This window comes from Lipotes vexillifer, unplaced genomic scaffold (genome assembly GCF_000442215.2).
Source record: "Lipotes vexillifer unplaced genomic scaffold, Lipotes_vexillifer_v1.1 scaffold474, whole genome shotgun sequence".
Lineage (NCBI taxonomy): Eukaryota > Metazoa > Chordata > Mammalia > Artiodactyla > Lipotidae > Lipotes > Lipotes vexillifer.
The window spans coordinates 2498199-2517223 of NW_006772385.1; the positions used below are offsets into that span (position 1 = coordinate 2498199).

Sequence of the window (19025 nt, forward strand, 5' to 3'; positions counted from 1 at the left end):
TTTTTTTTTTTTTTTTTTTTTTTTTTGGGTCCCTATTCTTTTGTCTCTGTTTATTTTTTCTTTTGGCCTACCCAGGAACGTGGGGGGTTTCTTGCCTTTTGGGAGGTCTGAGGTCTTCTGCCAGCGTTCAGTAGGTGTTCTGTAGGAGCTGTTCCACGTGTAGATGTAGTTCTGGTGTATCTAGCAACACATGATGGAGGAGAACTATCAGCAAGTATATGGTGACTTGAAGGGCCTTCAGTTTATCTTCTCCTCTAGTAGCTCTCTTCTCCACACTGTGTCTTCTTTGGATCTCTAATGCCACTCAGTTTTCAAAATCTGCTCTCAGGAAAGCACCTTATAACTGCTAGTGTTGGAGGGTCTCCTATGGAGGTGGGGGGTGGCTGTGTCTGTGAGGACAAGGACACTGGCAGCAGAAGTTCTGGGAAGTATTCTTTTCTCTAATCCCTTCTTTTGTGTGTTTTGATCTCATCTCCCTCGCAGGACTATGCTCATTCCTTCTTCTGTGTTTTCAACCATTATAGCCTGATTTCTGCCTCCAACATGCCTCTGAAGATCATTAACGACTTCCACATTGTTAAATCCATGAAAATATTCTATTATCATTTACTTTAATTTTCAGCAGCATTTGCTCCTTAAATGACTATGTCATTCTTCTTTGAAGACTCTTTTTTTCTTGGCTTTGAGATACAATACTCTGGCATTCCTTCTACCTCTCTAAATTCTTCTTAGCTGGCCTGGCTTTTAAATTTCAGAGTTCTTCATGGTGACCTCCTAGGCGTACATCTCTTCCTCACACTGTCCTCTTTCTAAGTGATATCATCCACTCCAGTGGCTACAGTAGCTCTCTATACACTGATGACTCCTAAATTTATAACTCTGTTAATCTGTTATTCAAATGCCTTGTTGCATGTGGTACTTGGCTTAAATGTGGAAGGCTTATAATGTGGAAAATTTCATTTTCTAAACATGGCTGCAACAGTATTTCCCATCCAATGTGCTGTTCGTATAAAACAATTTGATACTCCTCCCATCAAGAGGTGGAGGTGTATGACTTCTCCCCTTGAAACTGGACAGGTTTGGGGGCCATTTTTAACCAATAAAGTATGTAGGAAGTGGTGCTATATGACTTCTGAAGATAGATTATAAAAGACCTGGCAGCCAGCAAGTAAGCGGCCATCATATAAGCAGTCCAGCTGCCATACTGTGAGGAAGCCCAAACTAGCCCATTCAGAAAAACCATGTGGAGAGGCACTAAGAACATAAAAAAGAAGGATGATTGGAGATCCCCTAGCTGCTCCAGCCTCCCCTCCAAATTAGTTATCTACTGCTGCCTAACAAATTACCCCAAAATGTAGTGGCTTAAAACAGCAAGCATTTATTATCTCACAGTTTCTATGGGTCAGGAATTCAAGAGGGCTTAGCTAGGTGATTTTCTTAGGGACTCTCATGAACTTGCTATCAAGATGTCAGCTGGAGCTTCAGTCATCTGAAGGCTTGACTGAGTCTAAAAGATCTAGTTCCCAGATGGCTTACTCATATGGCTGTTGGCCAGAGGCTTCATCCTTGGCTGTTGGCTGGGGATTTCAGTTCCCACTATGTGGGCCTTTCCATAGAGCTGCTTGAGTGTCCTCAAGCACAGGGCAACTGGCTTCCCCAAGAGCAAGTGATCCAAGAGTAAGGATGCTGCAGTGCCTTTAATGGCCTAGTTTCAGAGGTTACACCTTGTCACTTATATTTTAATCCATTTATTAGAAGTGAGTCACTATGGTAAACCCACACTCAAGGGGATAGGAATTGGGGTCCACCTTTTGAAGGAATTTGTGGGCACCCTCCATCCATTGTTACAGTGACCACCATTATCTGACTGCAAAGGCATGAGACACCTGCAAGATTGAACTGCCTATCCCAGCCTTTCCTAAAATTCTGATCCATAGAAACTGTGAGTAATAATAAAATGATTACTGTTGTTTGAAGCCACTATGTTTTAGAGTAATTTTTTTTCAGCATTAGCTAACCAGAACATGGAGGATTAAACCTTGAAAAGCCAGAAAGTATTCCCTTCTTCTTTGGCATCCCCACGGACTTACCTGGGGTTTCTATTTCTTTTTCTTCCTCTAATCTAGGATTTTGACTCCAAGAAGGAAGTAGCATATGGGGGGTCCTTCTCAGGTACCTATTAGCACTTGTTAGCTTATAAACGTTTTAATTTCCTTTTGGTTGAAAAAACTGCTCTTATATCATTAACATTTTCCCCATGCTCTGGTTCATGATATAAACTCTGATCTAGGTAGTGTAGACCCTTCTCTTACTTTTTAACTGAAGGGTTTTAGAATCCTCAAAAAATCCTTTTTTTTTCCTTTATAGTTCCTGGCTCTTAAAGATGAAAAGTTCTGGATTTCAATATGGTCTCACGCAAATTTATAAAAATCCATTCAGAAATTTAATTGACTTCTTAGTTCTAGCCTGTATGTATGTTCTTCCTCTGAATCAGAGCATGGAAAACTATCAAAGCTGCGTTTATGGTGGGGGAAGGATAACAGGTATAAGAAAGTGCAGGAAGGAACAGCAACTTATTAATAGCTCAAAGATATGATTATACTAAAGGAATAATTAACATATAGCATTTATATTAAGTGGTATTTGATTTTACATAATAAAAGTTTGCACAAAGTATGTGTACATGTCATAGTTCATTATCTTTTTATCTATTTATTTATTTGTGATAGATTTTGAAATTTGGGAGGTATGGAATGTATACCCAGGACTGGAATTCCAATTTACAGAATTGTACCATAGGAAATGGAGACTGAAGGAAACATGTACCTGGAAATTACCAGTAATTTTAGTAGACAAGCAACTTAGCAGAGTGCATTCCAAAGACTGCAGAGATGCTTCTGGGTTTCAAAAGGCTGGAAGTGGAGTATCCACCTGAGTCCTTTACAATGATAGGGAGATAAGACAGTGGCAAGAGGGCACAGAAGTGGTAATAGGGCACAAGTTCAGAGGTGTTGAGCCCTCTCACAGGAGATGGATTAAAAAGTTTAGGATTTTGAAAATCTTATAGGTTAGAAGCTGAAAATTTTTGTTATATATTACTTTCAACATACTTTAAAATATAACTGATGCAAGCACTTGTAAGCCATGGTGGTACAGAAAAGAAATGTTGATGCAATAGATATTCCCATATTTATTACATTACTAATAATACGAAATAGTCATAGAAATTACCTGAATTCTACATGTCAGTAATTAGTAACATAGAGGTTACCTGACTATCTGGGCAGGAAATGGAAGTTCTGCCAGTAGCTCAAAGAGGCAGAGTCATGTTCTGCATTTCCTGGTTGACCAGACATTTTTAACGTCTCTTCTCCCACAGCTTACATCAGAAGGGCAGGTGTAACTTGTTCCACAAGGAATTTCTTCTAAGAGGGCCTTCTTGTACCTGGTTAACATCTGGAAAAATGACACATGGAGGCTCACATAGGGCTTCCTGATGACTCTTGCTTTATGTTTATTTGATTCTAAAGAAACTTTCTCCATGAGAGCTTCTACTGGTGATGAGGCCTATTCAACAACAAATTATTTTGTAATCAGGCATGTTGCAATCTGTCAGAAGTGCAGTTGTCCATCTGCTGTGTCATTTCCACTGACATTATAAACTATAGTCTATTTGGACTGTTTTGGAAAGAAAGAAATTGGCTAGTTCATCCTGTTTCCTTTACTGATGTCTTGGTGTCAGTACAGAAAATGTGGCTAAGAGGAAATTTAGGTGAAGTTCTTAAAATCTGTGATGGTTACATTTAGCCTACATTTCTGTTAAGAAAGTGATTCATACTTCATGTCTATTTCCAGTAGCCAAAACTAACACTATGTTAAGCCTAATTAAAAGCTCTCTCAAATTGCTAACTTCAAAGTTGCTGTAAGTAGCACAATTAGGAAATCTATACTGATTTTTTTTTAAAGAAACCATGTTTTTTCAACCATGCTTAGCCCTGCCCCTAGAACCCTTGTTTGTTTAAAAGTTGTGGACTTTAAAAGGAGCTGTGGTACCTGCAGCTTTGTTCTTCTTTCTCAAGATTGCATTGGCTATTCAGGGTCTTTTGTGGTTCCATGTAAATTTTAGGACTATTTGTCCTAGTTCTGTGAAACATGCCGTGAGTATTTTGATAGGAATTGCATTAAATCTGTAGATTGATTTTCATAGTATGGAAGTCTTAACGATATTAATTGTTCAAATCCATGAGCACAGTATATTTTTTCCATTTACAATAAGTCCCCTATATACAAGCCTTCAAGATGCTAAGTTTCAAAGATTCGAACATGCGTTCTCTTGTCCAATCTTGCAAGTTAGTTCTATTTGAGGAGGCATTGTTAATTTTTGAGGCACAGGAATCGAACATAGAATAGTACATAAACGTTGCAGCAGCCGTTCAGAATGCAATCCAATGCTACTGTGTCATCTACGATGAGAAAAAAGAGCTACTACCAGACATCACTGGATTGTTTTTTCAAGAGGGTAGATAGAATTGACTCCAGCAAGGAACCGGAACCTGTGCCATCAATGTCAGGTGTGAATGAAGTTGCAGCTTGCCCTCCATCTCCTATTAATGACAATCCTTCAGCTGTACCATCTCCCACCTCCTCTTCCTCCTCCAGTCAGTAACTCTTCTTGCCTGTTCACTCGATGCCAGCCCCTGTATACCAGCTGTTGTACTGTACTACCGGATTTTTCAAGGTACTGTACTATAAGATTAAAAATGTTATATTTTTTGTGTTTGTTTTTTATGTATTATTTGTGTGAAAAGTATTATAAACCTATTACAGTACAGTACTGTATAGCCAGTTGTATTATTAGGCTAACTTTGTTGGACTTATGAACAAATGCACTCTTGGAACAGAACTCGTTCATATGTAAGGAACATACTGTATTTGTGTCATCTTTAATTTTGTGAGTTGCCTTACAGTTTTCAGAGTATAAATTTATTCCTAGATATTTTATTCTTTTTGATGCAATTGTAAATGGATTTTCTTAATTTCTCTTTTTGGTAGGTCTTTTTTTTTTTTTTTTTTTTTTAAGCTCCTTCTTTCTTCTTGTTTCTTTTTTCTCTTTCGTACTGGAGGTGTTCTTAAAATACCTGGCCTTCCTTGGCTCTCTGTCTCATGAGAGCAAGACAATGAAAACCTATGTTTAGAAGCTGTGGGGAGGAAGCAGAGGGAGAGATTATTGACTGATAGATTTTACTGTAGGGCTTAGGATTAATCTGGCCAGTCTTGGTCAGTTTTTTTTTTTTTAATGTAATTGTTATTTTATATTGGAGTATAGTTGATTTACAATGTTGTATTAGTTTCAGGTGTACAGCAAAGTGATTCAGTTATACATATACATATATCTATCCTTCTTCAGATTCTTTTCCCATATAGGTTATTACAGAATATTGAGTAGAGTTCCCTGTGCTGTACAATAGGTCCTTGTTGGTTATCTATTTTGTTTTATTTTATTTTTTAAAGATTTATTTATTTATTTATTTAATTTATTTTTGGCTGCATCAGGTCTTAGCTGCGGCACATGGGATCTTTCATTGTGGAGCACAGGCTCTTTGTTGTGGTGCATGGGCTTCTCTCTAGTTGTGGCGTGCGGGTTTTTCTCTTCTCTAGTTGTGGCGTGCGGGTTTTCTCTTCTCTAGTTGTGGCACGCAGGCTCCAGGGCACGTGGGCTCTGTAGTTGTGGCACGTGGGCTTAGTTGCCCTGTGGCATGTGGGATCTTAGTTTCCTCACCAGGAATCAGACCCACGTCCCCTACATTGTAAGGTGGATTCTTTACCACTGGACTACCAGGGAAGTCCCTGATTACCTATTTATATGTAGTAGTGTATATATGTGATAGTTTGTTGTTAGTGTATAGAAATGCAACCAATTTCTGTGTATTTTGTATCCTGCAACTTTACTGAATTCATTTATTAGTTCTAATAGTTTTTTGGTGGAGCCTTTAGGGTTTTCTATATATAGCATAATGTAATCTGCAAGTAGTGACAGTTTTACTTCTTCCCTGATTTCAAACTATACTGCAAAGCTATAATAATCAAAACAGTATGGTACTGGCACAAAAACAGACACATAGGTCAATGACAGAATAGAGAGCCCAGAAACAAACCCATGCTCACATGGTCAACTAATCTATGACAAAGGAGGCAAGAATATACAATGGGGAAAAGAGTGTCTTTAATAACTGGTGTTGGACAAGCTTGACAGCTACATGCAAAAGAATGAAACTAGACCATTTCCTTACACCATATACAAAAATAAACTCAAAATTGATTAAAGACTTAGATGTAAGACCTGAAGCCATAAAACTCCTAGAAGAAAACATAGGCAGGTTGCTCTTTGACATTGGTCTTAGCAATATTTTTTTGGATCTGTCCCCTCAGGCAAGGGCAACAAAAGCAAAAATAAACAAATGGGACTATGTCAAGCCACAAAGCTTTTGCACAGTGAAGGTAACCACTAACAAAATGAAATGGCAACCTACCAGATGGAAGAAGATATTTGCAAACGATCTGTCTGATAAGGGGTCAATATCCAAAATATTTAAAGAATGCATACAGCTCAATATAAGCAAACAAACAATCATTCTGTTTCAAAAATGAACAGAGGACCTGAATAGACACTTTTCCAAAGAAGACATACAGATGGCCAACAGGCACATGAAAAGATGCTCAACATCACTAATCATCAGGGAAATGCAAATCAAAACTACAGTGAGATATCACCTCACACCTATCAGAATGACTATTATCAAAAAGACGAGAAAAAACAAGTGTTGGTGAGAATGTGGAGAAAAGGGAAGCCTTGTACCCTGTTGGTGTGAATGTAAATTGGTACAGCTACTATGGAAAAACAGTATGGAGGTTTCTCAAAAAATTAAAAATAGAACTACCATATGATTCAGTAATTCCATTTCTGGGTATTTATTCAATGAAAATGAAAACACTAATTTGAAAAGATATATGCACTCAGTGTTCACTGCAGCATTATTTACAATAGCCAAGATAAGGAAGCAACCTAAGTGTCCACTGGTGGATGAATGGATAAAGAAGATTTATGTATATTGCATATTATATATATATATATATATATATATATAAATATATATATATATATATAAAATATTACTCAACCATAAAAGAGAATGAAATCTTGACATTTGTGATCACATGAATGGACCTAGAGGGTATTATGCTAAATGAAATAAGTCAGACAAAGACAAATACCTTATGACCTCTCTTATATGCGGAATCTAAAAAAACATAACAAGATAGAAAGAGACTCATCGATACAGAGAATAAACTAGTGCTTGTGTGGGGGGCTGGGAGGATGGGTGACATAGGTAAAGGGGATTAAGAGGTACAAAATTCCAGTTATAAATAAGTCATGGGGACGTAATGTAACAGGAAATGTGGTCAGTGATATTGTAATAACTTTGCATGGTGACAGATGGTAACTAGACATATAGTGGTGAGCATTTCATAAGGTATAAAAATATTGAATCACTATGTTATACACCTGCAACTAATAAATATTGTAAGTCAATTATACTTTAGTGAGAAAAAGAAAAAAAATGCTAACATGCATTTTAACATGCATGGCAAATCTCCAAATAAATAATGTTTCTATATTTCAAAAATAAATAATAAAATAAAAGGAGGTGTGACAGTACTCACATGTCAACTAGGGTTTCTTGTCTCCTATCTCATGGAGTCAGTATAAGATTGTCTCAAATGCCCAGTTCCAAAGTCTAGTTACATTGAAAGTTTTCCATAGTCTTCTGCAGGTTCTCAGAGTTTTATGCTATCATGGTTCTCTCTTCCTCTAATTCTTGCATCTATTTTACCTTAAAGAATTGAGTCTCTTCACCAGTTATCACAGGGCTTCTCATTCCAAGATTTTAGCAGTGTTAAGAGAGGAGTCATACCCTTCCAACATTTGCCTGGCTTCTTTTTCTCTTCTCCTACTCTCTCTCTTACTTCTCAGAAAAAGCCAGTTCCTCTTCTTGCCTCAGACATAGCATTTTAGCAGGCTAATATTCTTGATCTTACTTGTGGTGAAGTCTACTACTGATCCCCATGTTTATTCTTCCCTTTTTCAGTAGTAATAGTAGAATATTTGTGTGCCAAGATAATAATTCCTGCTAATAATTTCCTAGCCTCCTGTGCAACCAGGTTTAATTGTATGACTGTCATTCTGGCCAAAGTGTTGTATGCAGCCCTGATGTTTACAACATCAGGGTATTTTCCCTAAAGGAATGAGCCTGCCCTCCTTTTTGCTTTCACCTCTTCCTTCTGGCTGGAATGTGGGTGAGGTGGTGAGTCATTTTTAACTACACAGATAAAGGCTATAGGAATAGTGGAGTCACAAGATGGATTGACATGATGGAGTTCCGCACACTGAGAGGTAAACTTCTATCTTCTTCTTAATCTATTTGTATTTTGGGTTTCTGTTTCTGCAGCTGAGTCTATATGCTAATCCATACAATGCCTTCAAGCTCTTACCCTTCACACCAAGGCATTTCTTAGACACTTTCTAAGAAGAACTCTGATAAACCAAATTTCCTCCCCTCTTAATATTTATATATTAAACTTCGTGTAGAAAGGGAAGATGAGTGACATTTCCTTAAGTAGAGATGTGAGAGTAAAGGTACTTTAGGTGGAGGGAGGTAATATTTCATGAGGTAATATTCAGAAAAGTGTAAAGCATTTCTAGAGAATAAAAACCCGCAATTTGAGTGGAGCATAGGGGAATTTTGGAAAAGAAGGTTGGAAATGTGACTTCAGTGAGGTAAGGTAATGGAGGAGTATATCGGTGAGCCTTGGCTAATTTGTTGTGTAACAGAACACCAACTTCAGTGTCTTACAAAAACACTTATTAGTTCACTGTTAATGGGTTGGCAGTTGGGGCTGGCAGCAGTTGGTCAGTTTCACCTGGGCTTACTCCTGCAGCTGAAGTCAGTTAGAAGATTAACTGGGATTGGGTGGCCTCATTCACATGTCTAGTTGATAGGTTGATGGCTGCTGTGGCTTAGTTCTCCTCCATGTTGTCACTTCAGGCGTCTGGCTTCAGATTGTCCAAATGGCAGCCATGTTCCACGAGCAGCAAAGAAGACAAGCCTCAATGCTCACTTTCTAAGCCTCTAGTTGTTTCATATTAGCAAGTCAGTGGCCAAGCCCACATGTATAGATAATACTTCACCTCTTGGTAGGAAGAATTGCAAATGATCAGAGGACAGTATTTTATAATCTGATAGACCCTTGAATACTAAACTAAGAAATTTGGAATTTTAATTGGTAGACAGTGAGAAAGGAAGGGCACAGATTTAGAGAACAACCTTAGATGTAGCCAAAATACTCTCTTTTTAGAAGAGTTTTAGATTTATAGAAAAATGGAGAAGATGGTACAGAATCCCCATATACCATACATTTAGTATCCCTTGTTATTAAGGTCTTACATTAATATGGTATATTTGTTACAAATAATGAACCAATACTGATACAGTATTATTAATTAAAATCCATGCTTTATTTAGATTTCTTTAGCATTTACTAATATCCTTTTTCTGTTCCAGGATCCCAGGATACCATATTACATGTAGTTGTAATGTCTCCTCTTGGTTGTGAAAGCTTCTAGACTTTCCATGTTCTTGATGACCTTGACAGTTTTGAGGAGTACAGGTCAGATATTCTGTAGGATGTACCTCTGTTGGAATTTGTCTGATGTTTTTCTCATAGTTAGATTTGGTTTATGAGTTTTTGGAAGGAAGGCCACAGAGTTAAAGTGCCAGTTTCAACATATCAAAGGTACATACTATCCTCATGACTTCCCGCTGTGAATCTTGATCACCTGCCTGAGGTAGTTTTTGTCAGGTTCCTCCACTGTAAAGTCATCCTCCTGCCAACACCCCCTGCCCCCATCCGTGTACCCTTTGGAAGGAAGTCACTATTCTCAGCCCACACTTAAGTAGTGGGATGTTATTCTCCCTGTTCTTGAGGATGGAATATCTACATCAATTATTTGGAATGCTCTACATGGGAGATTTATTTCTTCTCCGTTTATTAATTTACTCAGTGATGTCTTTATATCAGTATGAACTCATGGCACTTATATACTTTGGGTTATAACCTGATACTAATTTTTATTTTTTTGCTCAAATTGTTCCAGATTTGAATTGGCTTCTGTGCCCCTTTGACATACCCTCGTCAATCATAGGCCAGTGTAGCCTAGAAAGCCAGGCTGCACCAGTATAGGGAGCAGGCTGCATAAGGTATGGAAGGCAAAAATTGGAAGTTGCATGAGGACAGCTAAAGGGTGGTGGGAGTTAAGGAAATGCTTAACTCTTTTTTATTTTCAACTTCTTAAAAAAAATTTTTTTTTATTTTAAAATATTTATTTATTTATTTATTTACTTACTGGCTGTGTTGGGTCTTCGTTGCTGCACGTGGGCTTTCTCTAGTTGTAGAGAGTGGGGGCTACTCTTTGTTGCGGTGCGCAGGCTTCTCATTGTGGTGGCTTCGCTTGTTGTGGAGCACGGGCTCTAGAGCGCAGGTTCAGTAGTTGTGGCGCACAGGCTTAGTTGCTCTGCGGCATGTGGAATCTTCCCAGACCAGGGTTTGAACCCATATCCCCTGCATTGGCAGGCGGATTCTTAACCACTGTGCCACCAGGGAAGCCCAAGGAAATGCTTAACTCTTTTTTCATATAAATTGGAGAAAATAAGAATTATCCCAGTCTGACAGATTTTAAGGTTAAAGATATCATCAGGGAAAATCCAGGTGTTGACTGTGTTATTATAGCTGAAAAAATACTTCTGGAAGAGTTTGACGGCACAGAGAGCTTTTACAATTGAACCAGAGATGCCGTAGAATGCAGTGGAAGGGGCTAGTAAAGTGCTCAGCAGAGGTGGGAGACTGTGGAAGAGGGAGGGGAAAAGATGGAGATTTAGGATCATGAATCAAAAGGGTACTTAAAAGATAAGATGTTACAATATATCAGTATGAGCCCCAGACTAGGGATTTGGTAGTTAAATACATGAATAAAAATATCTCTGACAAAAAAAAATATCTCTGACAAATGGCAAATTAGTGACTAATAATTGTTTGCTCAAACAATTATTTGGGATAAGATGAATGAAGAGCATATGCTGCTTATTGGAGTTGTCACTATTTAGCTGAGCTGTTGACAAAAATGGAAGGAATTAAATTAGAACCGCTATCTCACGGACTGTATTCAGAGAATACTGGAAACACTGGTGCTTTAAATATTCACATGAAAAAGTCATAATGCAAATGACTTTTTATAATATGTGAAAAAATTATAGAATGATATATGGACTATGTCATTATACTTTCTTAGGTTGGGGAGAAGGAAAGATAATGGTTTTCTCTTTCTCCCACAATACTCTACATTCTCAAAACATTTTGGTACATATCTCTCATTTGGGGTTCTCATTTGGGGAGAGATGGGAGGTGGGGAGAATGCTCTGAGAAGCAGAGACAGAATTAAATTGAAGAAAAAGCATACCCTCCCTTTCTTATCTCTTACCTCCCCCACCCCGCCCCCAACCTTGCCACCACTGGAGAACTGGCTTAGGGCGAACTTAACCTAAAGAGATCAATGATCTCCATGTGCCTGCTTTGAGCAACACAATGAGAACAGAATCAGAAACTGGATTTAAACTCAACTTTGAAGGCAGAAATATTTGAAATTTTTGAGATGAAGAACTGGACAATTTAAAATGACCCAAAATAACAAGACAGAATTGTCTCCAGCAGGGAAAAATCTTTGTAAATCTAGGCCAGAAGCTTGTATCTATCATTTCATGTTATCTTCTGTCATTGACTAGTTACCTGTTCTTGGGCAAGTTAATTCATACTAGGAAGTTTCTTTATTCATAGGCTTCAGAAGACTTAATCTATGGATAGAGGTTTTTCTCCGTAGTTTTGTTTTAGTTTTTATTTGGAATAGAACTAATCTCAAACTTACAGGAAAGTTGCATGTACAGTATAATTAACTTTTTTTCCTAAGCCATTTGAGAGTCTGTTGCTGACATGATGCACCATCACCCATGAATACTTCTGTGTGTATTTCCTACAGTGACATTTTCCTACATAATCATAACAAATATATTACTATCTAATCCTCACACTTCACCTACTGTCCTAATATGTCCTTTACAGAAAAAGAATCCAGTCCAAACCATGTGTTGCATTTAGTTGTCATTGTTCTTTACTATTCATCAATATGGAAGAGTTCTTTGGTCTTTTCCTTCACTTTTTAGACCTTGACATTTATGAAGATTACAGACCAGTTTTTTTTTTCTAATTTTTAAAAATTTTTATTGGAGTATAGTTGATTTACAATGTTGTGTTAGTTTCAGGTGTACAGCAAAGTGAATCTATACGTATACATATACCCACTCTTTTTTAGATTGTTTTCCCAGATAGGCTATTACAGAGTATTGAGTAGAGTTTCCTGTGCTATACAGTAGGTCCTTATTAGTTATCTATTTTATATATAGTAGTGTGTATATGTCAATCCCAAACTTCCAATTTGTCCCTCCCCCTTTTATCCCCTGGTAACCATAAATTTATTTTCTACATCTGTAACTCTATTTCTGTTTTGTAGATAAGTTCATTTGTACCCTTTTTTTTTATATTCCACATGTAAGTGATATCATATGATATTTGTCTGACTTATTTCACTTAGTATGACAATCTCTAGGTCCATCCATATTGCTGAAAATGGCATTATTTTTTTCTTTTTTTAACGGCTGAGTAATATTTCGTTGCATATGTATATCTCATCTTCTTTCTCCATTCATCTGTCGATGGACATTTATGTTATTTCCATGTCTTGGCTATTGTAAATAGTGCTGCTATGAACATAAGCGTGCATGTATCCTTTCAAATTATAGTTTTGTCTGGGTATATGCCCCAGAGTGGGATTTCTGGATCTTATGGCAACTTTATTTTTAGTTTTTTGAGGAAGCTCCATACTGTTTTCCATAGTGGCTATACCACTTTACATTCCCACCAACAGTGTAAGTCCCTTTTCTCTACACCCTCTCCAGCATTTATTTGTAGAGGTCTTAGTGATGGCCATCTGACCAGTGTGAGGTGGTATATACCTTATTGTAGTTGAGCAACTTTTCATGTGCCTGTTGGCCATTTGTGTCTCTTCTTTGGAGAAAGGTCTTTTTGGGTTTTCTGCCCATGTTTCAATTGGGTTGTTTGGTTTTTTTTGTTGTTGAGTTGTATAAGCTGATTGTATATTTTGGAAATTAAGCCCTTGTCAGTTGCATCATTTGCAAATATTTTTTCCCAGTCTATAGGTTGTCTTTTCATTTTGTTTGTGGTTTTCTTTGCTGTGCAAAATCTTATAAATTTGATTATGTCCCATTTGTTTATTTTTCCTTTTATTTCTATTGCCTTGGGAGACTGATCAAAGAAAACATTGGTACAATTTATTTCAGAGAATGTTTTGCCTATGTTCTTTTCTAGGAGTTTTATACTGTTATATCTTATATTGAGGTTTTTATGCCATTTTGAGGGTTTTTTTGTGTGTATAGTATGAGGGAGTGTTGTAACTTCATTGATTTACATGCAGCTGTCCAACTTTCCCAACACCACTCGCTGAAGAGACTGTCTTTTCTCCATTGTATGTTCTTGCTTCCTTTGTCAAAGATTAATTGACTATAGGTGTGAGTTTATTTCTGGGCTCTCTATTCTGTTCCATTGATCCATATGTCTGTTTTTGTGCCAGTACCACACTCTTTTGATTACTGTAGCTTTGTAATATTGTCTGAAGTTTGGGAGGGTTATGCCTCCGGCTTCGCAGAACAAACTGATTCTTAGTCTCCTTCAATGACTTTCAGATTAGCTTATTTCAAGTTTTAAGGTCCAAAGGTACTATTAGTTGGAGGAGAATTGACTTTAGGAAATATACTAATACATCTAAAGTTAAAGGTTAACACATAGAAAATTTGTCTCCTTCATTCACCAAATATGTGTTAAACTCACAGGTTTGGGCAGCGCACCAGGCTAAATGCTGAAAAGATACCACTAAAGGCTGGTCCACAATCCCTCATCTACAATTTGGAAGTTTTCAAAACTGCAGTTTTCTTCTGAAATTTTGTGCCAAAATTCATTTGGTTGCAAAACTGGGTCTCAGCTAACATGAGGCTTTTAATGGTCTTTTTTGTTTCCACTCAACTTGAATGTTTATGTATGTCGTTGCCAAAATATTTATGTATTTGACTGAAAGGTAAAGATCTAGACCCACTAAGGGTATTTCATCTTAATGATTTATGCATCATTTTACCTTTTCAAAAGGTTGGGGGAAAATCTGATTCTGAAACATTTCTGACTCCAAGCATGTCAAATAGGGATTGCAAATCTGTTCCCAAGGAACTTATAGATCTGTGCACATTTGAATCACCTGACCAGCTGTTAAAGCGTGTCAGTACTCAATTGTCACTTAAGATCTTTTAAAACAGAAGTGCTGGGGTGGCATCAGTATGTTTTTTAAACTCCCCCAGGTGATTCTAATATATATCCAGGTTCGAGAGCTACTGTAATTGACATATAAATGATGGGATACTGATTGGGTGACTTTGGGAGTGCCTGCCAGAGTTCAGAATCCCATCCTTTAAGGGGTATGCTGAAAAAGTGTGGTATGTTGAGAAGAGAGTAACCAGGAGAGTAGGGGGTGGACATTATGACCTAAGAAATCATGATATCAGAAAATAACTCAAGTAATTGGAAATATTAGATGGAGCAGAAAAGACTTAAGCAAAGTGTATATAATATCAGCCTATAGGATTTGATTTTGTCTGCAGGGTTCCAGAAGATAAATCAAATTCTAGTTCAAAGAATCAGCTCTTGGTATAGCAAAATTGACAAACCTCTGACCAGGCTCACCAAGAAGAAAAGAGAGAAGACCCAAGTAAACCAAATAAGAAATGAAAGAGGAGAAATCACAACAGATACTACAGAAGTACCAAAAACCATAAGAGAATACTGTGAACGATTATATGCTAACAAATTTGACAAGTAAAGGAAATGGACAACTTTCTAGAAACATACATCCCAACAAAACTGAATCAAGAAGAAATACATAACTTGAAGATACCTATAATCACTGGAAATGAAGTAGAATCTGTAATAAAAAAAAAAAAAACTCCCTACAAACAAAAGTTCAGGACCAGTTGGCTTCACTGGGGAATTCTACCAAACACACAAAGAAGAACTTGCACTGATCCTTCTAAAACTCTTCCAGAAGATTGAAGAGGAAGGAACACTCCCAAAGACATTCTGTGAAGCCACCATCACCCTGATACCAAAACCAGACAAAGACACTAGCAAAAAAGAAAATTACAGGTCAGTATCTTTGGTGAATATAGATGTACAAATTCTCAACAAAATATTAGCAAACCGAATTCAACAACACATAAAAAAGGTCATACACTGCAACCAAGTTGGATTCATTCCAGGGTCACAAGGGTGGTTCAACGTATGCAAATCAATCAATGTGGTACACCACATCAACAAAAAGAAAGGACAAAAACCACATGATCATCTCAATAGATGCAGAAAAAGCATTTGATAAAATTCAACATTCATTCATGATAAAAACCCTTACAAAAGTTGGTATAGAGGGGACATATCTCAACATAATAAAAGCTATTTATGACAAACCCACAGCTAACGTGATACTCAACAGTGAAAAGCTGAAAGCCTTCGTGCTAAAATCTGGACCAGGACGAGGATGCCCACACTCACCACTTCTATTCAACATAGTATTGGAAGTCCTAGCCACAGCAATCAGACAGACCAGTTTTATAAAATGCCCCACCATTTGTGTTTGTCTAATATGTCCTCACCACTAAATTTAGGTTCTGTGCCTTTCTCAGAAATATCACAGAAATAATGCCAGGTTCCTGTCATTGAATCCTATCAGGTGGCACAAAACTTTGATTTATCTCATTGTATTCATTGCTGCTGTAACAAATTAGCACAAATTTAGTGAGTTAAAACCACAAAAATTTATTTTACATTTTTGGAGATCAGAAGGCTGAAATGGGTTCACTGGGCTAAAATGGAGGTATCAGCATGGCTGAATTCCTTCCGGAGACTTTGGGGAAAATCTGTTTGCTTCCTTTTTTAGCTTCTAGAGGCTGCCTGCATTCCTCAGCTAGTGGCTCCTTTCCATCTTTTAAAAAAGTATTTATTTATTTTTGGCTGCATTGGGTCTTCGTTGCTATGTGCAGGCTTTCTCTAGTTGTGGCGAGCAGGGTTACTCTTCGTTGCGGTGCGCGGGCTTCTCATTGCGTGGCTTCTCTTGTTGTGGAGCACCAGCTCTAGGCATGCAGACTTCAGTAGTTGTGGCACGCGGGCTCAGTAGTTGTGACTCGGGGTCTCTAGAGCGCAGGCTCAGTAGTTGTGGCACACGGACTTAGTTGCCCCACGGCATGTGGGATCTTCCTGGACCAGGGCTCGAACCCATGTCCCCTGTATTGGCAGGCGGATTCTTAACCACTGTGCCACCAGAGAAGTCCCTCCCTTTCATCTTTAAAAACAATAATCGCATCACTTTGAATTCTGCTTTCATCATATCTTCTTCTCTGACTCCTTCTCCTGACCCCCTTTTCCACTTTTAAGGATCCTTTGGTTACATTGGATTCACCTGGATAATCCAGCATACTCTTCCCACCTCAAGGTCCTTAACCTTAACCACATCTGCAAAGTTCCGTTTTCTATTTAAGGTAACATATTCACAGGTCTGGGAGTTAGGATGTGGAGTTTTATGTAGGGGTACATTATTCTACCTACCACACTTATTTTTGATAATGTTCACTTTTATCACTCGATGAAGGTGGTGCCTGCCAGTTTTCTCCACTGTTTCTTTCCTTCTTCCTCCCTCCCTCTTTCTTTTTATTTTTTAACTATTTATTTATTTATTTAGGCTGTTCCTGGTCTTAGTTGCAGGCACACGGGGTATTTGTTGCGGCATGCGGACTTCTTAGTTGCGGCATGCAAACTCTTAGTTGTGGCATAATGCGGGATCTAGTTCCCTGACCAGGGATTGAAACTGGGCCCCCTGCAGTGGGAGTGCAGAGTCTTACCCACTGGACCACCAGGGAAGTCCCTCCCTCCCTCTTTCTCTCTCCCTTTCCTTCTTTCTTCCTTCCTCCCTCCCTTCCTTCTCTTCCTTTGTTTCTTTGACTCATGGGTTTTTATGGATTATAAAATAAATTTAAAATTGTTATTTATAAAAATTATAAAGTCAGTAAGCAAGCAAACAAACAAACCTCTTTTCCAGGCTCATTTTGTACTTCCCCTGCCCCACTTTATGAATTAGCCATTTCTCCAAAAAGCTCTGGTTCCCTTTTAGTGGAGGGCAGTATTTAGAAGTCAAGAACTGGGCACCAAGTGTGGTCATTACTCTTGGAACATTGCTGTTCCCAGGCCTCTCAGTGGACAGAAATTTATAATGTCAGCACAAAGAGACTTGTATAAGAGTAGTTATGGAGCTTTATTCATAAAAGCTCAAAGCTGGAAACAGCACAGATGTCTGCCAACAGGAGAGTGCATGAAAATTGTGGTATATTCATACAATGGAATATTGCTTAGCAAAAATTCAAAAAATAAATGAACAATTGATAAATTCTATCACATGGATAAATCTCAAAATCATTTTGTTGAGTGAAAGAATCCAGACACAAGAACACCCTGGATGAATCCATTTATATGAAGTTCAAGAGCAGACAAAACTAAACTATGGTAAAGTAGACCAGAATAGTGGCTCCCTATGAGGACTGGAGTTGAGTGGAAGATACACAAAGTAATTTGCTACTGTTATGAAAATACTTTCTCTTAATGGGAAGTTGGTTATACGGTACATCCATTGAATTGTGCATGTAAGATTTGTATATTTCACTGTATGTAAAATTTAACCCAACTAAAAAAAAAAAAAAACATAAGTGGTGGGCTGACTCAGCTCAGCAGAGAACCTTTTATGCCTTGTCTTGCTCTTCTTCCTAGGAACAATTACGTAACTTTGAGTGTGGAAGCCATGACATAAGAAGGGCAGAATTAAAAGATGGAATGTAAGTTCCTTATAACTTTGTAGGACCACATAGCATTCCCCAACTGTGTACCTCCAGAATTTGTGTGTGTGTGTGTGTGTGTGTGTGTGTGTCTGTATGTGTGTGAGAGAGAGACAGAGACAGTGAAACATAGAGACAGAGAAAGAAGAGAGAGAAAGAGATTGAGATCCTAATGGGTTTTAGCTATTATAATTGAGCCTCAGTTCTAGCAGCCCAAACCATTTCCCAATGGATACACTTCCCCTGATCTCTTTTTCTCTCATCTTGTTTGGTTAGGAGTACAATATTTCTAAACCTAAGTGTACTATAAGTCCCGAGGGAGAATTAAGCAGTTATCGCACATGACAGTAATTGCCTGTCCCTAAAGCAGGATCCACAGAATGTCAGTGTTACAAAAGAAAGATATTTCATATCCAGATAAACTATATTAGGCTTTTATGTATGAGTCATTATAAATTATTGAGAATTGTAAATTCCCACCAGGGGAATACATTCTACGCATTTCTGAAGTATTTCTTAGTCACTGAAGCATTTTTTCAGTGGTGCATTGGGCTGGATCAGAATATATGTTTGGAAACATCGTCCAGTGTGAGACATGGAATAAAATGCTAGCTGTAAACAGCATTTCTTGGGATTGGCCAACTTCCCCACCTACCCCTCCTCACTTCAGTAGGTTATGTAGCTGGCTTCAATTTGATGTCATAGACCAATCTTACTTAAAGAATGTGTTTCTTACCTTGGCAGAACTATAGAAAAGCTCCCTAACTAAGACAGAGAGAAGAATTTTAAATCCTCTCAGTGCAGTGGCCTCACATCTGTCCTGCCTGTTTTGCCCTTCCCTTTCAGTTCCTTAATTCCTGCTGATCT

At 37.9% G+C, this 19025-nt stretch overlaps 1 non-coding gene across 1 annotated transcript; it reads right to left on the bottom strand.

Moving 5' to 3' along the window:
* Positions 1-17119: 17119 nt before the first annotated feature.
* TRNAG-CCC (transfer RNA glycine (anticodon CCC)) lies at positions 17120-17192 on the bottom strand. The gene has a single exon. It is a non-coding gene; the product is annotated as a tRNA-Gly (tRNA).
* Positions 17193-19025: the final 1833 nt, after the last annotated feature.